The sequence below is a fragment of the Scyliorhinus canicula genome, chromosome 12, assembly GCF_902713615.1.
Source record: "Scyliorhinus canicula chromosome 12, sScyCan1.1, whole genome shotgun sequence".
Lineage (NCBI taxonomy): Eukaryota > Metazoa > Chordata > Chondrichthyes > Carcharhiniformes > Scyliorhinidae > Scyliorhinus > Scyliorhinus canicula.
The window spans coordinates 26,383,354-26,408,522 of record NC_052157.1 but is presented as its reverse complement, the minus strand read 5'-3'; the positions used below and the strand labels follow the sequence as shown (position 1 = coordinate 26,408,522).

The 25,169-nt window shown below is 47.2% G+C and overlaps 1 protein-coding gene across 2 annotated transcripts in view; it reads right to left on the bottom strand.

Moving 5' to 3' along the window:
- atp8b4 (ATPase phospholipid transporting 8B4) overlaps nt 1–25,169 on the bottom strand; it is a 372,477-nt gene that overhangs the window by 246,343 nt on the left and 100,965 nt on the right. The window contains exon 1 of one of the 2 annotated variants that reach the window (XM_038813490.1): nt 7,798–7,816. The exons of the other annotated variant lie outside the window; for it this stretch is intronic. The gene's annotated coding sequence lies outside the window, so the exon portion shown is untranslated. Of the gene's footprint in view, nt 1–7,797; nt 7,817–25,169 lie in introns of those variants that run through there. 2 annotated transcript variants of the gene reach the window in all.

The window sequence follows — 25,169 nt, the reverse complement described above, 5'->3', positions numbered from 1 at the left end:
TAAGACAAAAATAACCCTTTTTACAGAAAGGTGTAAGGTTTAACTTCACTACTGAAACTGTTCCCACTTTGAAATCACCAAATGAACATTCATAAGCTTGCAGAGATTCATACACATCTTGCTGTGACTGCAGCTTCTCCAAATCTAAAACAAAACTAAACACACCCTGTAGCTGCCAGCCCAAAGTGAAAGTAAAAGCAGACAGACAGCCCAGCTCCACCCACACTCTGACATCACTGATAAACACCCATTTCTTAAAGGTACATCCACTACAGCTATTGTATACACCCTCATTTCTTAAAGGTACTCTCACATGACAAGTGCCAGTCAAGGTAATTAGTGAGCTGAGTTCATTACTCCACAAATTAAAGGCCTACATTTTCCACTGGCAGAGAGTTCAGCAGTGCTGGCAAACCCAGATTTGAATGCTGGCGCCAAAGCAGAAGAAGGCAATTCACCAATTAATACTTCAAGCATTGGACACTGTCATGACCCTCGCGAGGCCCACGGGATAAATTGAGAGATCTCCCGTTGAACTCATAGAATCCGAGCTTCCTCACTCGTGGGCGGAGGTCCACCCAGCTGTGGCTCGTCACTTAGCCCTTTAAATACCAGCCCGAATCGGGACCAGGACTCTGGTTACTCCCCAACTGGGACTTGGTAGCAGCCTTACCCTTCAAGTTTATAACAAACTTAAGTGAACCTTCCTCCTTGGGTCTACTGGATCATGACAGGCACAATGAGTACAAACTGCTCTCAAGCAGTCATGAGCCAGCTGGGTCAACAAACCTAGCACACAGGCATGAACCTCTTCAAACGCCACTGAAATACATTCAAGGTCTTGGCACTTTGAAGACATGGCGTCAACCAGCTGTCACAGAAGATGGGACATTAATTATTAGAAAAGATAAATGCTCTGCATCCTAAAAGTCAAATTTCAGTGCCTATCCTCATTGCCATATTACAAAAGAATGGAACATTAAAACAGGTGGAAATGTTCACCTACTGGGAGGTGAGTAACAGCTTTAGAATCTTCCAAATATAGATTACAAGGGAATCTGATTATGGAACGAGCCTGAAGCATCTTAGTTCCAAACTCCAAGGAATTAAGTGGGCCAAAATCCTTTGCAGTGAGCGGCTAATCTATTATCAGTGTGGAGCACAGGGATGTGTTTTATTTAAGCCACAATTACTGAAGTGGTTTCACAGACTCAGATGTAATAGGGAAGTATTTTATTCTGAGGTCCAAGCAGGTGCTTGGATGCACAAAGTTTTCTTGATTGACCATTTACTGACCGGGGTGGTGGAGGGGGGATTCTGTTTTCAGATGTAGCCCATCAGTCACCATATAAAAAGCGATCAGAGAATACCTACAGTGCAGAAGAAGGACATTTGGACCATTGAGTCTGCACTGACCCTTCCAAAAGAGCAACCATCCAGGTACACTCCCCCACCCTATCCTTGTCACCCCACCTAACTGTTGGACATTAAGGAGAAATTTAGCATGGCCAATACACCTAACCTGCACATCTTTGGACTGTGGGAGAAAACTGGAGCACTTTGAGGAAACCCACACAGACACGGGGAGAATGTGCAAACTCCACAGTCGCCTAAGGTCAGCATCGAACTCGGGTCCCTGGCGCTGTGAGGCAGCAGTGCTAACCACTGGGGGGAGAAAATGCATCAAGTCTCAGCAGAGGAAATTTATCTCAATGTTTCCTCTTGTGAAGCCAAGATATTGAGGAATATGGGCCAAAGGCAGGTATATGAAGTTACACAACAGATCAGCCATGACCTCATTAAACGGCAGGGCAGGTTCGAGGGGCTGAATGGCATACTCCTGTTCCTTAGTTCCTATGTTGCTCTGGATCGTTCACCTGTAGAAGCAAATTTCCCTGCAATAATCGACAATAATTCCACATTTACATTGAATTTCACCATCTGCCGTGGCATAAGTAGGTTTTATGAGGTACAATGTTGTGTTGAAATTAATGTACAACTTCTTAAATACAAACATGCTTTGCATGATTAACTCAGAATTATTAATCTGTTCAATGAACTGAAACAGTTAACTGACACATCTGTTAAATCTTTCCAGCTATTTTTCCAAGTGCTTATTTAAGACAAAAATTAGATGGCAACCACAACCAGTTAACAAACACAGACTTGACTCTCGTTGTGCTGGGCAGTCAACAGGCAATTTTCCATCTCCTTACACATCACCCAGTGATGTAAAACCGTGAAAGAGTGCGCGGGTGAGAGATAAAGTGAGAGGGAATGAGAGAGAGAGAGTAAATATATGAGAGAGAGAAAATGTTTGCGTGAGAGAGAGAATATGTGGAAGAGAGAGTCTAAGGGAAAGTATGAGAGGGAGAGCATGAGAGGCAGAGCGTGAGAGGGAGAGCGTGAGAGGCAGAACGTGAGAGGCAGAGTGGGGGAGGGACAGTGGGGGAGGGAGAGTGGAGGTAAGAGAGCAAGAGAATGTGTGACAGTGTGTGAGAGAAAGAGTGTGAGAGGGCGAGAATGTGTGAGAGAATGAATGAAATGAAATGAAAAATGAAAATCGCTTATTGTCACAAGTAGGCTTCAAATAAAGTTACTGTGAAAAGCCCCTAGTCGCCACATTCCGGCACCTGTTCGGGGAGGCTGGTATGGGAATTGAACCGTGCTGCTGGCCTGCCTTGGTCTGCTTTCAAAGCCAGCAACTTAACCCTGTGTTAAACCAGCCCTAGATGAAAGAAAGTGTGTGAGAGGGAGAGCGTGAGGGCTGCATTGTGAGAGGAAGAATGTGTGAAAGGGAGAGTGTGAGAGTAAGAATGTGAGAGAAAGAATGTGGCTGCCAAAATCTGCTTCCTCCCTTACGGCTGCTGCTCTACCTTCTGAGCGCTAATTCTGGGGATTTTAAAACTACTTTTTAGCCAGAATAATTAAGGGGCAATTTAGCATGTCCAATCCACCTGCCCTGCACATCTTTGATTGGGGGGGTGGGACCCATGCAGACACGGGAAGAATGTGCAAACTCCACATGGACAGTGACCCGGGGTCAGGATCCAGTGAAACGGGGCCGGGATCGACCCAAGTCGTTGGCACACTGAGGCACAGAATAAAATAACGTAACTTATTTGGGTCTATTTATTCGGGTGCTATTTAATCCATTTACTTCCATAGATTAACTACTTTATTAAACTAGCCCACACAGGAATTAGACGTACGGTGACAAACTAGCGCACTAAATATTATATGACTCCAAGGGCTTATTCTGAAGTGAATCCAGTGCTGCAGATACTTGTGTGATATTAGATGGCAACAGCTTTTATAGACAAAATCCTCAGCCAATATTCACAACCACTTTCCAACAGGAATCACTTGATAATTTTCCTGAGCAGGAATCATGGTTGGTTATCCATTGCCTTGCCTAGCGATATAAAGCTTAATGACAGCCTTAGTCAGATACCAGCTCAGCCAAGAACAATTAGCTCGGCATGAATCAAATGATGAACTGCAACCTTCGTTTCCACTGTGGTTCAGTTGCACTCTGATCAGAATATTTGTCAAATAAGCCACCAAGCAAACATTTTAGGGGTTCCCGCTGACCGGAAACCTAACTAGACCAAGTCATATAAATAATGTGGCTGCAAGAGTAGGTCAGAGGCTGGGAATTCTGCAATGAGACACTCAGCTCCTGATTCCACAAAGTCTGCCCATCATCGACGAGATGCAAGTGCATGACTAAATACTTTCCACTTGCTTGGTTGAGTGTGGCTCCAACACCACTCAAGAAACTGGACACCATCCAGGACAATGCAGCCCCCTTGATCAACACCCCTTCCACCATCTTATATATTCACCCCCTCCACCAATGACGTACATTGACAGCACGGTGTGCCATGTAAAGATGCACTGCAGCAACTTGGCAAATCTCCTTTGAGATCACCTTCCACACCTGTGATCACTACCATCTAGAAGGTCAAGGGCCAAAGACATATGGGAACATATTCACCTACAAGATCCCCTTAAGCCACACACCATCCTCACTTGGAACTGTTCTTTCACTGTTGCTAGGTTAAAACCCTGGAACTCCAATCCCTTCCTAACAACACTGTGGATGTTCCTGCACCAGATGGACTGCAGGTTTTCAAGAGGACAATTCGCCGCCACCTTCTGAAGGGAAATTAGGGAGGGACAACAAATGCTGGTCCAGCAATGCTCATATCCCATGAGAGAATAAACAATGGCCGGTCATTTACAGTCAGACAGCACATTTTGTTCACCTCTGCCCATTAATGTTGGGTCCTGGATGCAGAGGAAGAAACAGGCATGCCCCGTGTGACCAATGTCTAGTTCATGTTCATATTTTAGAGGTGATGTTTAGTTCCAGGAAAATTATTATTTTGACGTTAACTAAAATGCTGGGCTGAAAATGGCAGTTCTGAAGGTTACTCATGATTATTTAATAGAGTCAGAATAGATGATTGGAGCTGTACAACACCAAGTGGGCTCACCTAGCTGAAGAACTGGAGACGTGATTGCTCTAGAGCATGCAAACAAGTGAGGTCCAGAGGGATTTTATTAAAGGTAAATTAACTTAAAAACATTCAATGAAAGCCTACCTTGTCACAGGGACGGGTGGAGCTTAAAAAAGTTATCTGGTTTCAATTTATCTGTGCATTTGCTGGGAGGGAGGGTTGGTTGCAGTTTGAACCATGTATGGTTTGCAGCTCATGTGAGGGAGCTGTAAGCAGGTTTCAGACAGTTAGGGCTCAGTGACACCCTGGGAGCCAATTACAGTTCAGGGGTCTGGAGCTCGGGAAAACCCAGAGGCAGCAGCAGCTTAGTGAAACTAGCAACTGCAAAAGATAGGGAAGTGTGCCAGGAATTAGAGGCCGGAGTGTAATTTAGCGGATCCCATGGAGCGCAGCCTCAGAAGAGACTGAGCCACCGGGAGGTGGCCAGCCATTGGAGACATCCGAGTTGGACTGAGTTTTGAAGGAATTCAGAAGCTAAAAGTTGAAGTTTTAACGAGGTTGTGTGACTCGCAGTGGTTGCTGACATCTGGGTGGGTTGCTGAGAAATCTGTCATGGTAGCACCTGCCATTTAATAATAATAATCTTTTATTGTCACAAGGATGAAGTTACTGTGAAAAAACCCTAGTCACCACATTCCAGCGCCTGTTCGGGAACACAGAGGGCGAATTCAGAATTCTCAGGAGGTACGGGAATTGAACCCATGCTGCTGGCCTTGTTCTGCATTACAAACCAGTTATCTAGCCCACTGAGCTAAACCAGCCCTTAATGTGCATTGCCTGCTGATTCACACTTACTTTGTGTTCATTCCGAATGCGAGTGTATAAGATAGATGTTATAGATCGTTTTACTTTTCTGACTTTATAAAGCAGTTTATTTTGTTTGTTTAAGACCGTGGAATCTTGTGGCTTAGTGGATGCCTGGGATTTCAAACTTCTTTAATGAAAAAGGTAAAGGTCCCTAACTCAACCTTAACATCCGTGAAGCAGGACATAATCTATATGAATAAAAGCAAATTACTGCGGATGCTGGAATCGGGAACAAAAACAGAAAATACTGCACAATCTTAGCAGGTCTGTCAGCATTTGTGGAGAGAGAAGGGAGCTAATGTCTTGAGTCTGGATGACTCTTTGTCAAAGGTAGGGCAAAGCTGAGCTTTGACAAAGACTCATCCAGACTCGAAATGTCAGCTCCCTTCTCTCTCCACAGATGCTGTCAGACAATCTATATGGACACTGAAACACTCAAGGAAATAGAACATAGAACAGTACAGCACAGAACAGGCCCTTCGGCCCTCGATGTTGTGCCGAGCAATGATCACCCTACTCAAACCCACGTATCCACCCTATACCCGTAACCCAACAACCCCCCCCCCCCCCTTAACCTTACTTTTTTTAGGACATTGCGGGCAATTTAGCATGGCCAATCCACCTAACCCGCACATCTTTGGACTGTGGGAGGAAACCGGAGCACCCGGAGGAAACCCACGCACACACGGGGAGGACGTGCAGACTCCACACAGACAGTGACCCAGCTGGGAATCGAACCTGGGACCCTGGAGCTGTGAAGCATTTATGCTAACCACCATGCTACCGTGCTGCCCCCTAAATAAAGAAGTGAAATTCACAACTTCCGTGTTTCCTGAAACCAGTTCTCATTTAAATGTTGAGCTCGCATTCTTCTGGAGCTCTTTCAGCGACGGAATGCAAAAAATAAATAGTGAACTTGTGCATGAACGAAAATGTTTTTCTTTCAGGATCAACAATATGGAACAGGAAATAAAATAAATATCGCCTCAAACACGTGCAAGAGCAAATCTTGATCACAATGCTCAGGAAAGCCCACAGCACGACCCAGCGTTCATCAAATCATCTCAGTTGTCTTTTTTTCAGCAACCATCGGTGAATTGAGATTTTTCACTCATTAATGAAACCAAACAGCACAATAAATGCAGTGCGTTTTAGCTAAAAAGCTGTGGTCCCCACCAACACATGTTTCCCCCCACCCCCCCCCCAAATTGACTACCCAGTAGTATTAATAAATATTTTAATAATAGCAACATTCAAGAAGCATGTCCACAGCACAAAGGTTGAATTTCAATGTGAACGGCACCAAAATCAATTGCAAACTAAGTAATTAAGTTAAAAACATAAGACAAAGATGTAACAACAAAAATAGATAAATAAATCCAGCAGGTAACTGAGAAGAAGTGGACAGAATGTTCAAAGAAGGAACAATGTAATTAATTATATTGAAGTTACAAAGCGAAACACCACTTCTCCATTACAGGCACTGGAATACATCATCATTTATGTATTTAATTGACATCCCCAGCAATGAACGTATTAGGTCTGCATCGATATCTTTCAGTTCCACATCTCTAAGGGTTCAATTTAGCTGAACCTCTGCCTTGATTCCTCTGGGCCTGGTAGTGGTGACCAGTTCTGAAATTGGGCACATTCTTGAAATGTGGTACAAACATTAACTCTTCTTCATTGTAGCGTTTCGAGCTCTGCGACACAAAGGAAGCTGTCGTACAACTGGGACTGAGGGTTTTGGGTCAATCTCAGCACTCACTTCTGTAATATTTCCATCTGAGTGGTTTGACCTGGAGGAGGTCAGGGTCTGACAGGGACACAGCATATTTCACCAAAGGATGGGTGTCGCAAGCGTAGAGCAACAACAGGTCATGGACTGGTGGTCAGCACATGCTAACTAACTGGAAATTCATTGATAACATCCTTGCAGAATGTTTATGCGTGGAAGTCAGTAAATTCTACAATTGAGAGCCTGATTCATGTCTGGTGATTTTAACTTCTTTATCTAGTTCTCATGAGTCGGAAGGAAAGCATTTATTTATAACAATGACCGTAGCAAAGTCAATAACATTTTGATGCACAAGTGCAAAAACAAGGAAGACTCCAGGTTCAAGCTCTGGTCGCTACTGAGTTTGTTAGCATTGATGGTGGGAAGATCGAGTAGAGGGGTAAAAAGAAAAGTCAGGAAGATGTGGAAAAGGAGATTGGATTAGATTAGCTTTGGTTATGAAACAAACATACAAACAACCTGCCCATTGTGCCGGCTCTGGAGCCCCGATATTGAAAGAAACACAGAAAGGCAGAGAGAGAGAGAGTGCGTGCAAGTACAAAGTCAAGTGGTTCGGTGGCACGTAACCCAAAGCTCAATTCTGAGAGGATAAAAGACTTGCTTACCAACTCACTATACAAGGATCGCAAAAACTTTAAAAAGATGCGACATACGTTCAGGACTTACCTTCCTGTACCACTCAATAGACACTGAATATGATCCTAACCACTTGTTTTCCCTGTCTTGTTTTCCATCAGTTCTAAAGGGAATTGAGATCATGAGTTGCAAATCATACACTGCTTGGAAAGCCCTGTGTGATGGTTTCAATTACCATTGCAGGTACAATGGGTTGAGGTTTCCACTGTATTGGGTTCTATTTTTTTCAGCATGTTTTTGCTCAAAATCAGCTGAACCAACTTAAAAGATCATGCAATTTCAAGTGCAAATTATGTCCAGCGCAAATCAATTGTTCACCAACTTTGGCGCATTGAAGCCAGCCCTGCCCATAAAATTGGCCTTGCAGCCAATATGAATTATTTACTACTGTGAGTTGCTACTAACTGCATCTATCGTAGGCCTTCGAAAAGGCCCTTAAAATTAATAACTTTTTAGGCACAAGGATAAGAGACACGTTTTAACCATCGACAAGGAAATCATGAAGAAATTGATTACGATAGATAGATGTAACTGGTATATGGTTCTGTAGAGGTATTTTGAAAAAACACACGAACATACGAATTAAGAGCAGGCCACTCGGCCCCTTTAGTCTCCTCCGCATTCAATAAATTCATGGTCGATCTGATTGTAACCTCAACCCCACATTCCTGCCTGCCCCCCAAAAACCTTTCACCTCCTTGTTAATCAGGAATCCAGGGGCAGCACGGTGGTGCTGTGGTTAGCATTGCTGCCTCACGGCGCCGAGGTCACAGGTTCTATCCCAGCTCTGGGTCACTGTCCGTGTGGAGTTTGCAAATTCTCCCCGTGTTTGCGTGGGTTTCACCCCCACAACCCAAAGATGTGCAGGCTAGATGGATTGGCCACGCTAAATTGCCCTTTAATTGGAAAAAATTAATTGGGTACTCTAAATTTTAAAAAAAGGAATCTATCTAGCTCTGTCTTAAAAATATTCAAAGACTCTGCTTCCACCGTCTTAGGAAGAGAGTTCTAGAGACTCTCAGCCCTCAGAAAGAGAACATTTCTCTTCATCTCTGTCTTGAAAGGGCGACCCCTTATTTTTAAACAGTGGTCCCGAGTTCTAGATCCTTTGAAAAAAATTAAACACCCTCCTCCACATCAACCCTGTCAAGGCGCCTCAAATCATTTTTCAATTGTTCAAAGTTGGACTGGACGCTGATTAAAATTGCTTATTTTTTGCAATCAACTCATTTTCAATTGTGCTAATGAAACCACAATCAGGAAACCCCAGCCTTAAGTAGGTTAACGGCATATGCAATTCTTTTTTTGAGAAAGTTACATCCAACAAATTGCTGCCCCATTACGCTGGGCAATGGAAGATTTTACATTCAGCGATATGCAAATGAGCTTGGACCTAAATCTGAGCAAATGAATCACTTCTGGAATCTGGGGTAATTTTGCACAGAAGTGACACACAGCCTCATTCCGACGCCTGTTCAGGGAGGCTGGTCACCAGTCTTTCAAAATACTACAATGGATTTCCAGAATTGTACCAAGACTCAATGGGCTGAATGGCCTCCATGTGTGGCACAATGACTACGTGACTGATAGATCCATAAGCTGCCTTCAGTGATGCCTATAACTTTCTGCTATTCTTTAAAATATGCTTGAAAGATTATGACAATTCAGTCATACCTGCAGCATGGGAATTAAAAGCCTTCCACTCCAGACACTAGTTCATTGCAAGGTATCTTTGACTGTTAGATCATAGAATTTACAGTGCAGAAGGGGGCCATTCGGCCCATCGAGTTAACCCAATAACCCCACCTAACCTTTTTGGACAATTCATCTAACCTGCACATCTTTAGCCTGTGGGAGGAAACCAGAGCACCCGGAGGAAACCCACGCAGACACGGGGAGAACGTGCAGACCCCGCACAGACAGTGACCCAAGCCGGGAATCGAACCTAAGACCCTGGAGTTGTGAAGCAACTGTGCTAACCACTGTGCTACCGTGCTACCCCAAAGGAAGGGCTAAATCACTGTTGCAGTGGTAGGCTCATAACTATAAGTGCACAAAACTGAACTGAAAGCCACCTTCCTTGCAATGTTAGCTGAATGTTGCAGTTGTCTCTTTAGGTCTTAGAAACGGACTCTAACGAGCATACGGCAACAATTATTCAAGGAGAACAGCAATCCCATTGAAGAGAAACACACCATCGAGTCATTGGGCCGATTCAGGATTAATGCAGCAAACGTCGACAATGTACCACAGCACCATGAGCATCGAGAAGGAAAACAATTAACCCCTTGCTCAAGATGCTGAGACCTCCTGTGCACTTTCAAGCTTCCCACCACTGTACTACTTCTCTTCACCCACAAGTTCAGTCGCTAGCTATTTTCACAACGATTCACAACAGGAAGGAAATAGAAAGCGAGTAGAACCACCAATTAAGCCGTCATTTGGATTAGGGAGAAAAAGGTATTTTATTCATTATCTGCCAAAATGTTGTGAGAAATCCTACAAAGCTCCGGGAGTGCTGGAAAGAGGAAGCTCCTCAATGTTCAGAATCAATGATTTAGCACCATTTTTACCTCCAGTCTTGACTGTCCCAATGCTCTCCTGACCAGCCTCCCGTCTTACACACTGCCTAAACGTGAGATTGTCCACTCCGCTACCCATATTCTAACTCCCAAGTCCAGTTCATCCTTCTGCTTGCTGACTGACCTACATTGGATGCAAGTCCAACAATGCTTAACTTTGAAATGCTCATCCCTATTTCAATTGCCTTCTCCATCCCTATAATCCTCAGGGTTTGATGCACTCCTCCAATTCTGATTGTTTATACGCCAGAGTTTGATTCCTCCACCACTTGTGGCTCTGCTTTCAGCTGCCGAGGTCCAATTCCATCCTCAAACCCTCTTCTTATGTGGCTCGGTCTCAGTTTTACACTTGCTAACACTTCTTTAAAGCGCCTTGTGACATTTTGCTAGAGGTGTTATATGTAAATGCAAGCAGTTGTTGAATAATAAATTGAGATGAAGTACCAAGGTTCACAAAAAGGGAGTTTGTCACAGCATCTGCATCTGTGACGGGCCACTTCAGTTCTACTCAGCACAGTAACTCAAAGTCACAAGTAAAGCTAATTAGAAACAATCTTGCAATTGCATTCCACTCGAATCCAGGGTCAGAATTCTCCGGCCGTTCACTTTTCCTGCCGGCAACATATCCCACCTGCGGTTTCCCATGGAGCGTTTACAAAAGGGAAATCCCATTGCCAAGCGGTGGGAAGATAGAATCCTGCCACCAGAGAACGGCACGCGACTGAGGGACCGGAGAATCCAGGAGGAGTGACCCTATTGGGCAGCGCGGTAGCATAGTGGTTAGAACAACTGCTTCACTCACGACCCCGGTGGTGGCGGTCCACGAGCCCGGTGGTGGCGGCTACCCTCAAAATTTGGTGGCAATGGAGACGGCATAGGGGAGAAGTGGGGGGCTCGATGGAGACCCCGATACAGGGGAACCATCGGTTTGTCCCAGGGAGCATTGATGGCGGATTCCTGGGCTGGCACAGGGCAGGGGTTAGGAGGCTGAGGGGCCTGTTTATGGAGGGGAGGTTCGCGAGCCTGGGTGAGTTAGAGGGGATGTTTGGGCTCCCCCCGGGAACATGTTTAGGTACATGCAGGTGAGGGCGTTTGCCAGGCAGCAGGTGGAGGGGTTCCCCTTGCTGCCCCCACGAGGGGTGCGGGATCGGTTGCTCTCGAGGGTGTGGGTTGGAGGAGGGAGGATTGCGGACATATACCGGGTAATGCAGGAGGTAGACGAGGCCTCGGTGGAGGAACTGAAGGGTAAATGGGAAGAGGAGCTGAGTGAGGAGATTGAGGAGGGGATGTGGGCGGATGCCCTGGAGAGAGTGAATTCCTCCTCTTCCTGTGTGAGGCTTAGCCTCATACAGTTCAAGGTGCTGCATAGGGCCCACATGATTGGGACGAGGATGAGTAGGTTTTTCGGGGGCGAGGACAGGTGTGCTAGGTGCTCGGGGAGCCCAGCGAACCACACCCATATGTATTGGGCGTGCCCAGCGCTGGGGGAGTTTTGGAAGGGGGTAGCAAGGATGGTGTCAAGGGTGGTGGGCTCCAGGGTCAAGCCAGGTAGGGGACTCGCAATTTTTGGGGTTGCAGTGGAGCCGGGAGTGCAGGAGGTGAAAGAGGCAGGTGTTCTGGCCTTTGCGTCCCTAGTAGCCTGGCGGAGGATTCTTCTTCAGTGGAGGAATGCGAGGCCCCCAAGCGTGGAGGCCTGGATCAATGATATGGCGGGGTTCGTTAAATTGGAGAAGGTGAAATTTGCCCTGAGGGGATCAGTACAAGGGTTCTTTAGGCGGTGGCAGCCTTTCCTGGACTTCCTGGCGGAACGGTAGAAATAGGTCGGCAGCAGCAGCAACCTGGGTGGGGGGGGGGGGGGGGGGGGTTTTGGATCGGGGGGAGGGAGAACTGTGTACATGGGTCTGTGGGATGTGGCGGGTGTTATCTCTTTCCCTTTTGTCGTTGGGTGCTCTTTTGTTTTTGTTTTTTTTTCTCTTGTTTGTAGTTGCTTTTGAAGTTGGGTGGGAATTGTTATTGGGGTGTTACCGCGGTTGTCTTGTTAATAGAGTTGAGCTGTTTATATTTTGTAAAAATTTCAATAAAAAATTATTTAAAAAAGAACAACTGCTTCACAGCTCCAGGGTCCCAAGTTCGATTCCTGGCTTGGGTCACTGTCTGTGCGGTGTCTGCACGTTCGTCCTGTCTGTGCCTGGGTTTCCTCCGGGTGCTCCAGTTTCCTCCCACAGTCCAAAGATGTGCGGGGTTAGGTGGATTGGCCATGCTAAATTGCCCTTAATATCCAAAATTGCCCTTCGTGTTGGGTGGGGTTACTGGGTTATGGGGATAGGGTGGAGGTGTGGACTTGGGTAGGGTGCTCTTTACAAGAGCCGGTGCAGACTCCTTGGCCCGAATGGCCTCCTTCTGCACTGTAAATATGATTCTATGATTCTATTCCGCCATTAAATACAATCCTGACTGATCTTTGGGCTTCCACTTCCACTGCCCGCTCCCAGTATCCCTCGATTCCCGGAGAGACCAAACAGTTGTCTATCCCAGCGATGGAGCAACCATAACGCTCTGGGGCAGAGAATTCCAAAGATTCACAACTCTTTGAGTGAAAGTTTCGCCTCACCTCAGTGCTAAATGATCGGCCCCTTATCCCCAGACTCTTCCCACGTGTTTTAGTCTGCTTAGCGAACAGAAGCAGTCTCCCACCACCTATACTCTGATCAAGCCCCTACAGAATGAATGCTTCATTCAATGAGATCACCTTTCATTCTTCTGAACACCAGAGAATATAGGCCCAATTTACTAGCCTCTCCAGATAGGACAACCCACTGTCCAACACTGACAAAACACAAAGTATTGAACGAGCAACATTTGCTCATGATTACTTTATAAAGATACGGGGTGGTATTTTCAGACTGACCAATTTTAAGAGACAGTGGGCGGGATTCTCCGACCCCAAACTGAACCTCGAATTTCAAGGGAAAGATGATGATTGCATCAGCGCCGGTTCGGAGAATCGGTTTTGGGGGGGGGGGGCAAATCGAGCCATGCCGCCCCAACCCCGGGACACGAATCTCCGCAGAGCAGAGAATCGGCGCCATTGGGGTCGGCGCGACGCCGGTCGGGGGTCGCTCTATGCGCCCCCCCCCCCCCCCCCCCCGCGCGATTCCCTGGCCAGGATGGGCTGAGCGGCCGTAAAAAAAAAAAACAAGTCCCGCCGGCGCCGCTCTAACATGTTCTGAGCCAATGGGAACTTGGCGTTGAAGGGTCCGGGGCAGCCTGTGTGTGTGTGTGTGTTTTGGGGGTGGGGCTAACCACGAGGTGGGGGCCTCCGATGTGGCCTGGCCCACGATCGGGACCCACCAATCGGTGGGCCAGCCCCTCTGTCTCCCGGCCTCCTTTCTTCCGCGCCGGCCCCTGTCCTCCTGCCACCATGTTGGGTCGGGTCCGGTGCGGACAAAGGAGACACCGCGCATGCGTGGTAATCGCGGCAGTGGGACTGCGCATGCACAGGTTCGTGCCAGCCCCATTGCGCAGGCTCGCACCCCCGCCGCCCATTCCACGACCAGATCAGCAGCTGGACCTGCGTGAACCGCTCCAGCGCCCTGCTGGCCCTTGTAGGGTCCAGAATTGCTGATCCTGGGGCCGTCGAGAAATGCGAAGGACTTTTCATCCACCTCTTTCTTTCAAAATCTGAATCTCCTCCTCTGGAAAGTAGCGACAAAAACTGTTGATCAGCGCAGGCAGGTGCGACTGAATAAGGCTTGCCAGCTTGCCAGCTCTCTTCCGAACACTCTTTTCTTCGAAGTGCCGTAGCAGTGTGAGGAACATGTACTCGTTTTGGTTTTGTGCTCGCACTGGCCAAACTTTCAATGACTTTTGGAAAGCATTTATTTCTTCACCGTGCCAAAAGCAATCATCAACTTTCCCTTGAAATTTGAGGTTCAGTTTGTTTAGAATTGAAAAGCTGTCTGCCAGGTAAAGGCATAGTTAGCAGCCAAGTTTCATTACGAATGAATCAGCCAAAGGGAATGATTTCTCAGGGAGGAAAGTGTGGAATCATTCCTCAGTTTGTAAACTCTGACAAGCACCCGACCCTTCGACAGCCAATGTACCTCTGTGTGGAACAATAAACGTGTGTGTTTGGCCACCTTATCGGAACGCAGACTCAAAAAGCCTGGTATTGATTACGCTGCATTTAATGAAATTTACAAGTTTCATGATTTTTTTCGACGCCACTTTAAGATCGGATGGAATTCCTTTCGCTGCCAGTGCCTCACAGTGATTTAAACAATGATTCCAAACAAGGTCCTGACCAGCAGCCTCCTTAATCCTTATTATAACCCGGCTGCTTTTCCCAGTCAGATTGGCTGCCCCATCACTAATGATTCCTCGGCAATGAACCCAGTTATGCTCCCACGTTCCAACTACGGAACTATTCGATGCTTAAAAAATCTCCGCGCCAGTCATGCTGGTTAGTAATGTCAGGCAGCACAGCAAATACTCAACAATTCATTTTGCCAAATATACCTAAGGTGAGCTGGCAAGGTTGCACAATCTGAAACGTCTGTACTTTCATCGAGTTGCATTGAGAAGTCCTGTGCTGACATTAAATGAGAAATAAGCTGGGCTTCTAAATTCTCAGCAATATCTCAAATTCGGCAGGCCACTGTGCTATCACTAAGTGGGGTGCGCTTCTGTTTTTCACCTGACCTCTCATCTAGGACCATACAAGCTATGTCTAATGCTGCAGGGGGTATTAATCTTTCTGCTATATAGTGTGGGCATTTTCTCCAGCTACACAGTAAGCTACCTGAAAAAGGCTAATTGTGCTTTGTCAATCAATGTAACCAGCGGGATTCTCCAATCCTGCGGCAGAGTGTCCACGCCGTCGTAAACGCCGTTGCGTTTTACGATGGCGTGAACGGGCGCTCCCAGGATCGGCACAGCGCTGGAGCGGTTTGCGCCATTCCAGCTGCCGATCCCGGCAGAAACTGCGCCGCGGGATCCGCGCGTGCGCAGTTGCGCTGGCACCAACGCGCGCATGCGCAGTGGCCTCCTTCAACGCGCTGGCCCCGACGCAACATGGCGCAGGGCTACAGGGACGGCGTGTGGGAAAGGATGCCCCCAGCCACAGAGGCCGGCCCGCCGATTGGCGGACCAGGCCACATCGGAGGCCCCCCTGGGGTCGGATTCCCCCCCCCCCCCCCCCCCCCCCCCAGGCCACCACCCGACTCTTCAACGCTGAGGTCCCACCGGGCCAGAGCAGGTTAGAACGGCGCCAGCGGGACTCGGTTCTTTTCCTACCGCCATCTGGGCCGGAGAATCTGTGGGCCGGCCGCGTAGAACGGCCAGCTACCGGCGCCGCGCCAACCACACCGCTGCCAGGCGCCGATTCTCCGCGCCGTCGGGGCAGCGTGGCCCATTCACAGGGATTTTCTGGCCCGGCCCAGGGCTGGGAGGACCCCGCCCAACATTTCTGCTAAGGACTTTAGCTGATGATTTAAGTTCTTGCTGCATCCTTTGAAAAAAATCAAGAGGTTTGTCCTCGAACTCACCATGCTTAGTCTTCAAATGCCTTTTTTTTTCAATTTAAAGTACCCAATTAATTTTTTTTCCAATTAAGGGGCAATTTAGTGCCAATCCACATACTCTGCATATCTTTGGGGTGTGCAGGTGAGACCCACGCAGACACGGGTAGAATGTGCAAACTCCACAGGGACAATGACCCTGGGTCGTAATCAGAACAGGGTCCTCAGTGCCGTGAGGCAGCAGTGCTAACCACTGTGCCACTATGCGTCCAGTTTTTAAAGAGGACCCTACCCAGACCCACTACCGTCTCCATATCCCACCTAACCTTTGGACACTAAGGGGCAATTTAGCATGGCCAATCCACCAAACCTGCACATCTTTGGACTGTAGAAGGAAACTGGAGCACCCGGAGGAAACGCACACAGACACGAGAACATGCAAACTCCACACAATTAGTTGCCCTTGGCCGGACTTGAACCCGGGTGCCTGGTACTGTGAGGCAGCAGTGCTAAATGCTGTGCCACTGTACCATATATACCGTAAGTATTTTAAAGGTTGAGATAGACAGATTTTCAATCAGTAAGAGAATCGAGGGTTATGGAGTTAAGGCGGGAAAGTGGAGTCGAGGATTATCACACCAAATCTCATTGAATGGTGGAGCAGGATTGATGGGCCGAATGGCCTACTCTGCTCCTATGTCTTCTGGTCTTATATTGAGGCAGTCCTTCAGGTGGGTTAAATATCTTCAAAGTCTTGTTGTATATCTGAGTGAATCTTGATGAGACGACAATATTGCACCAGACAATACCAATTTGCTCAGCAGGTTGACTTCCTGCATAACCTAACCATGCTATAAAACACAACAGCAATCCTCTTCATTGTGACTGCTGCATGTAGCAATGCAAATAATTATCAAGCTGCCCAAAGGCTAAACAATGGGATTATTGAAGCAAAACCCCCTGCCACTGGCCAGAGACACTGAAGGTAACGCAATCTTTCTGGAATTGCACCAACAACACACAGCTCAAGGTCCGTCATGGAACCTTGTGTATTCAATGTTGTAATTTTTGGGCTAGCACTGGGATAGTAAATGGCCATTAAAACTGCCAGTTCGTCGTAAAATTTCATACATTTTCCATTCTGGTCTGCAATGACTTTAATCTTTATAAAGTGGGTGACTCTTAATACACTCCAAGTGACCTAGCAAGCCAGTTTATATAGAGCACCACCAACTGTACGAATATTATGTCACAACATAAGCTACAGCGGTTCAAGAAAATAGCCACACCACCTTCTCAGGTCGGCCTGAGACAAGAAATAAATATCACCACATCCAAAGAACAAATTTAAAGCAGCTATTTGACTCAATGGGACAAAAGGCCACAGCCTCAGACTGAAGGGATGATTCTTTAAACTGAGATGAGGAGAAATTTCTTCAACTAGAGAGGAGTGAATCTGTGGAACACTTTGCCGCAGAAGGCTGTGGAGGTCAAATCGCTGAGTGTCTTTAAAAATGAGATAGATAGGTTCTTGATCAATAAGGGGATCAGGGGTAATTGGGAGAAGGCAGGAGAATGGGGATGAGAAATATATCAGCCATGATTGAATGGCGGAGCAGACTCGATGGGCCGAACGGCCTAATTCTACTCCTATGTCTATGGTCTTATGGTCTAAAGAAAGCCTTGGCTATTTCTCAAAAAGTTATGGAATAAGAATAAAGTAAAGACTCACGGTTGATGTGTTGCCTCCCAGGTGCCAGGGTTCGTGATGTCTCTGATCGTGTTTTTGGGATCCTTAAGGGGGAGGGGGAGCAGCCCCAAGTCGTGGTCCACATAGGTACCAACGACATAGGTAGGAAGAGAGATGGGGATTTGAGACAGAAATTCAGGGAGCTAGGGTGGAAGCTGAGAGCTAGAACAAACAGAGTTGTTATCTCTGGGTTGTTACCCGTGCCACGTGCTAGCGAAGTAAGAAATAAGGAGAGAGAGGAGTTGAACATGTGGCTACAGGGATGGTGCAGGAGGGAGGGTTTTGGTTTCCTGGATAATTGGGGCTCATTCTGGGGTAGGTGGGACCTCTACAAACAGGATGGTCTTCACCTGAACCAGAGGGGTACCAATATCCTGGGAGGGAGATTTGCTAGTGCTCTTCGGGGGGATTTAAACTAATTCAGCAGGGGGATGGGAACCTAAATTGTAGACCCAGTGTACAGGATGTTGAGAGTAGTGAGGTCAGGGATAGGGTTAAAAGTTCGAAAGAGGGCACCGGCAAGCAGGACGCTGGTTTGAAGTGTGTCTACTTCAACGCCAGGAGCATCCGGAATAAGGTGGGTGAGCTTGCAGCATGGGTTGGTACCTGGGATCTCGATGTTGTGGCGATTTCGGAGACATGGGTAGAGCAGGGACAGGAATGGTTGTGGCAGGTTCCAGGATTTAGATGTTTCTGTAAGAACAGAGAAGATGGTAAAAGAGGGGGGGGGTGGCATTGTTAATCAAGGAAAGTATTACGGCGGTAGAAAGGACGCTTGAGGACTCGTCTACTGAGGCAGTATGGGCCGAGGTTAGGAACAGTAGAGGAGAGGTCACCCTGTTGGGAGTTGTCTATAGACCTCCGAATAGTCCCAGAGATGTAGAGGAAAGGATTGCAAAGATGATTCTTGACAGGAGCGAGAGTAACAGGGTAGTTGTTATGGGGGACTTTAACTTTCCAAATATTGACTGGAAATACTATAGTTCGAGTACTATAGATGGGTCAGTTTTTGTGCAGTGTGTGCAGGAGGGTTTTCTGACACAGTATGTAGACAGGCCAACAAGGGGCGAGGCCACATTGGATTTGGTACTGGGTAATGAACCCGGCCAGGTGTTAGATTTAGATGTAGGTGAGCACTTTGGTGATAGTGATCACAACTCGGTTATGTTTACTTTAGCAATGGGCAGGGATAGGTATATACCGCAAGGCAAGAATTATAGCTGGGGGAAAGGCAATTATGATGCTATTCGGCAAGATTTAGGAGGTATAGGATGGGGAAGAAAACTCAGGGGATGGGTACAATCGAAATGTGGAGCTTTTTCAAGGAACAGCTACTGCGTGTCCTTGATAAGTATGTACCTGTCAGGCAGGGAGGAAGTTGTCGAGCAAGGGAGCCGTGGTTTACTAAGGAAGTTGAAGCACTTGTCAAGAGGAAGAAGGCGGCTTATGTTAGGATGAGACATGAAGGCTCAGTTAGGGCACTTGAGAGTTACAAGTTAGCCAGGAAGGACCTAAAGGGAGAGTTAAGAAGAGCGAGGAGAGGACACGAAAAGTCGTTGGCGGATAGGATCAAGGAAAACCCTAAGGCTTTCTATAGGTATATCAGGAACAAAAGAATGACTCGAGTAAGATTAGGGCCAATCAAGGATAGTAGTGGAAAGTTGTGTGTGGAATCAGAGGAGATAGGGGAAGCATTAAATGGATATTTTTCGTCAGTGTTTACACTGGAGAAAGACAATGTTGTCGAGGAGAACACTCAGGTTCAGTCGACCAGGCTAGATGGAATTGAGGTTCAAAAGGAGGAGGTGTTAGCAATTTTAGAAAATGTCAAAATAGACAAGTCCCCTGGGCCAGATGGGATTTATCCTAGGATTCTCTGGGAAGCCAGGGAGGAGATTGCTGAGCCTTTGTCCTTGATCTTTATGTCGTCTTTGTCGACAGGAATAGTGCCGGAAGACTGGAGGATAGCAAATGTTGTCCCCTTGTTCAAGAAGGGGAGTAGAGACAACCCTGGTAATTATAGACCTGTGAGCCTTACTTCGGTTGTGGGTAAAATGTTGGAAAAGGTTATAAGAGATAGGGTTTATAATCATCTTGAAAAGAACAAGTTGATTAGCGATACTCAATACGGTTTTGTGAAGGGTAGGTCATGTCTCACAAACCTTATTGAGTTTTTTGAGAAGGTGACCAAACAGGTGGATCAGGGTAAAGCTGTTGATGTGGTGTATATGGATTTCAGTAAGGCGTTTGATAAGGTTCCCCACGGTAGGCTATTGCAGAAAATAAGGAAGTATGGAATTGAAGGTGATTTAACGGTTTGGATCAGTAATTGGCTAGCTGAAAGAAGACAGAGGGTGGTGGTTGATGGCAAATGTTCATCCTGGAGTTCAGTTACTAGTGGTGTACCGCAAGGATCTGTTTTGGGGCCACTGCTGTTTGTAATTTTTATAAATGACCTGGAAGAGGGTGTAGAAGGATGGGTTAGTAAATTTGCAGATGACACGAAGGTCGGTGGAGTTGTGGATAGTGCTGAAGGATGTTATAGGATACAGAGGGACATAGATAAGCTGCAGAGCTGGGCTGAGAGGTGGCAGATGGAGTTTAATGCGGAAAAGTGTGAGGTGGTTCACTTTGGAAGGAGTAACAGGAATGCAGAGTACTGGGCTAATGGCAAGATTCTTGGTAGTGTAGATGAACAGAGAGATCTCGGCATCCAGGTACATAAATCCCTGAAAGTTGCCACCCAGGTTAATAGGGCTGTTAAGAAGGCATATGGTGTGCTAGCCTTTATAAGCAGGGGGATTGAGTTTCGGAACCACAAGGTCATGCTGCAGCTGTACATAACTCTGGTGCGGCCACACCTGGAGTACTGCGTGCAGTTCTGGTCACCACATTATAGGAAGGATGTGGAAGCTTTGGAAAGGGTTCAGAGGAGATTTACTAGGATGTTGCCTGGTATGGAGGGAAGGTCTTACGAGGAAAGGCTCAGGGAATTGAGGTTGTTTTCGTTAGAGAGGAGAAGGCTGAGAGGTGACTTAATAGAGACATATAAGATAGTCAGAGGGTTAGATAGGGTGGACAGTGAGAGTCTTTTTCCTCGGATGGTGATGACCAACACGAGGGGACATAGCTTTAAATTGAGGGGTGAGAGATATAGGACAGATGTCAGAGGCAGTTTCTTTACTCAGAGAGTAGTAGGGGTGTGGAACGCCCTGCCTGCAATAGTAGTAGACTCGCCAACTTTAAGGGTATTTAAGTGGTCACTGGATAGACATATGGATGAAAATGGAATAGTGTAGGTCAGATAGGCTTCAGATGGTTTCACAGGTCGGCGCAACATCGAGGGCCGAAGGGCCCGTACTGCGCTGTAGTGTTCTATGTTCTATAAACAACATTAATTAAATTTCGCTCAACTTTGTTCTTACCTGGGTAGGTCTGAATCTTCGTCCCATGCAGATTGCCAACAATCACTTGAATCTGGAGAAACTCTGCAATATAGATTGCCACCTCATGTTGCATTGACCATTCGGTACTGGATTTTTTTTTTGTTCTAAAATTTGGTGCAGATCAAAGTTCCCAACCACAGACTGGAGTTTTCTCGTGCTGTGCCGAATACAGTAACCACATTTCTGCTGAAGACGATGAACACTCTTCGCACTGCTGTTCCAATGTTCTGTTGAACACGACCGATTTGGAATTCTGTTCAGAAGACTTATGGAAGTGTCAGCAGGAAAGGTTCTTAATTCAACTCATCATCTCAGTGTCGAAATTAGCTCCTTTATTTCAGGTATTCTTCATATCCCACTAGCCGACCCTTTCTCCACTTGCAGAGTAAAATTCACTTCACTTTTATTTATTCCAAAATATTTATAATTCCAACACTGAATTGCACTTACCTCCCCACTCTAACCTAACCAACTCAGTCTCGGTGTGTCACGTTCCCTTAAATTGCGATCAGAAATCTCAAACAGAGCCATTGCTTGTGCCCAATTTATCAAATGGCGAACTTGAGACCCAAGCACAGTTCCCTGGGGAACAACCTCTGCCAATCAGGAACGCAGCCATTGAATGTACCCTTATCTGCCCATCTCCCGCTTTCTCGTATCACAATGACTTCATTTTCAAAACGAGCCCCTTAAACATGCTGCGTCAAGCTCCTTCTAAAAATGCATTAAAAAATGCATAAATGCAACGGCCACCATACACTTCATTTGTGAGCTCAGGTTTCCTCATGGGCTATTCAATGATGACCTAACCATTGCAAATCCACACTGCCTTTTGCTGATTCGCATTTGCCTTTCAAAATATTTACCAGTTCCGCCTCAGGTTGGGGAGATCTACCTAGCACTGGGGTAAGCTATCATTTCCTGATTCTTAAACATGGGCGTAAAATTTGAAACTCAGTACTTAGGTACAACTCCAGTTTCAAAACATTTTGCAAAATTATAGTTAGTGACCTCTCTCTGTACTTAGTTTCAACCACCTTCATTATCCTGGGCTATCTTGGCCTAGTCTTTTTCCCCTTACTTTCAGTCCCAATAATTGAATTAATGTATGTTTTCTCTTGGTTATTTATCACCTCCTATAAATTTCATTATGTCGCAACTTATCATGCCTCTCCTACACCCTCCTTCGGTAATGCCTTCATCAGACATTCAACTTTTTTAACAAAAGGCTGAAGTACTCCCCAACTGGATGTGGCTGAAGACTTGTCCCTCAGCTGTCATCAATACTAAACCACAGCAAACTATTCGAAGATTTGGTTTTGGCACTCTAATGGAACCATATATGTCATTTCTGTTTTTCCGCTGTACACCTGAACTTTCTAACCTGCCTTTTGATTCCTCTTTGGAAGAAGGTGAGTAAATTAGTTTCTCAGTGCAGGCATGACCACAATGATGGCTTTAATTCATGAAGTAATTCCCATTAAACTATGGAAATGAGCACCCAAAGTGTCAAGGCATTGCAAACTACATAGTTGTCGGACTCGAGTGTCCTCTGCATGCCCTTAGCAACAAAACCTGTTCATAGAATCATAGAATCACTGCAGTGCAGAAGGAGACCACTCGGCCCATCGCGTCTGCACTGACCCTAGGAAAGTATACCCTACCTTGGCCCAAACCTCCACCCTATCCCCATAACCCAGTAACCCAACCAAACCTTTTTTGACACTAAGGGGCAATTTAGCATGGCCAATCCACCTAACCTGCATATCTTTGGACTGTGGGAGGAAATCTGAGCACCTGGAGGAAACCAAGCAGACACCACACAGACAGTGACCCAAAGTCAGAATCAAACGCAGGTCTTTGGCGCTGTGAGGCAGCAGTGCTAACAATGATGCCACCATGCCATATGTTGCGGACTTTGACAAAGAGTCACCCAGACCTTAGCTCCGTTCTCTCTCCACAGATGCTGTCAGACCTGCAGAGACTGTCCTGCATTTTCTGTCACACAAAATCTTAGGGGCGCGATTCTCCACTCCCCACGCCGGGTGGGAGAATCGCAGGAGGGCCCCCCGACTAATTTCACGACCCCTTGGCACCCCCCGCGATTCTCCCACCTCCCCCCCCCCCCCCCCCCCCGCTCAGAAGAATCGCCGCTCACTGTTTTTCACAGCGACCGGCGATTCTCCGACCCGGATGGGCCGAGCGGCCTGCCGTTTGCAACCGTTTCACGACGGCGGCAACCACACCTGGTCGCTGCCATCGTGAAATCACCGTGAGATGCCCGTTTTGGGACTTGTAGGGGGCCTGGTGGGGAATGAGCACCACGACTGTGCTCGGGAGGGGACAGGCCTGTATTCGGTGCCCACCGATCGTCGGGCCGGCGTCTCAATCAGACGCACTATTTCCCCTCCGCCACCCCGCAAGATCAAGCCAGCACGTCTTGCGGGGCGGCTGAGGGGAAGACGGCCACCGCGCATGCGCAGGTTCGAGTTGTCAGCCGTCGTGATGTCAGCCGCGCATGCGTGGGTTGGAGCCAGCCAACCTGCGCATGTGCGGCTGACGTCACATAGGCGCCGCCGTCGCATCACTCTCGGCGCGCCGCCCGGCGGCCAAGAGTTACGGAGCGCCGCTCCTAGCCCCCCCGGGTGGGGGTGAAAACGGTGAGAGGAGCGGCCTCCGAGGCCGTCGTGAAACTCAGCCGAGTTCACGACGGCCTTCACGATTTTTCCCGGGAGCGGAGAATTCCGCCCTACTTCTTCCTTCTCCATTTATATTGTAAGACCATTCTGCTATAATCTGCTGGCACCCTCGGCTCTGAATTCACACTCTTTCAACTTGGAGGCCAAAATTCAGAGCAGTGTCAGCAATGGATATACAACTGTCTAAGTGCACAACTGGACTTGTGCCATTCTTTCCACATTTTAGTTTCCTGTGGCAGACCTCCCCAGTGTCAGGAAAACTCCATTTGTGCCAGAAACATAAAAGCCTCATTATTGGCACATATTAGGTAGGTTGACAGATGGCAGCCTACAATGAAAGGGCAGTGTGCAATGGAATATTGGCTAGCACAGACACCGGAAACGAGCTGCTGAAGTCCTTGCCCAGTTTATCTTTCTTCTTTGAGGAATGGGCTGTGGCCATCACTGGCAAGGCCAGCAATTGTTGCCCATCCTTAACTGCCCTTAAGGAGGTGGTAGTTGTTATATTACTTTGTGTAATATATATATATTACTCTTTTCAACCAACCGAGTTGTTGAAATGAACAATAGTCTTCTTGTAAAGATAAACTAATTTATTGAGCAATATAAATTAATATTGTGAGCTCTTTTTACTCAATACTCAACGAGTAAAACAAATAAACAATTGTAGATATAACTAATTAAATTATACGATACAATACTTTGATAACTAATAACTTCTTCTCTCTAACTTTCCTACATCTGTTCTCTGCACTCCTGCTAAACACTCCTCTTAGAGAAAGAGAGGGAAAAATATTTTAGTAGGTCCGGATAGTGAGACATCTTGGGCGGGATTCTCCAATCTCACGGCACAGTAAGCGACCTGAAAGAAGCTAATTGTGCTTTGTCAATCAATGTAACCAGTGGGATTCTCCAATCCCGTGGCAGGTGTCCACGCCGTCGTAAAGGCCGTTGCGTTTTACGATGGCATGAACAGGCCACTCCCAGGGCTAATTCTGGCCCCTACAGGGGGCCAGCACAGCGCTGGAGCGGTTCGCACCACTCCAGCTGCCGATCCCGGCGCGAACTGTGTGCCGCGGGATCCGCGCATGCGCAGATGCGCCGGCGCCAACGCGCACCTGCGCAGTGCCTTCCTTGAACCCGCCATCCCCGACGCAACATGGCGCAGGACTACAGGGGCCGGCGCATAGGAAATTAGGCCCCAGCCACAGAGGCCAGCCCGCCGATTGGTGGGCCCCGATCGCGGGCCAGGCGACATCGGAAACCGGCGCACCCGGAGGAAACCCACGTAGACACAGGGAGTATGTGCAGACTCCACACAGTCACCCGAGGAGAGAATTGAACCTGGGTCCCTGGCTCTGTGAGACAGCAGCGCTAACCACTGTGCCACCATGTCGCCCCTTCAG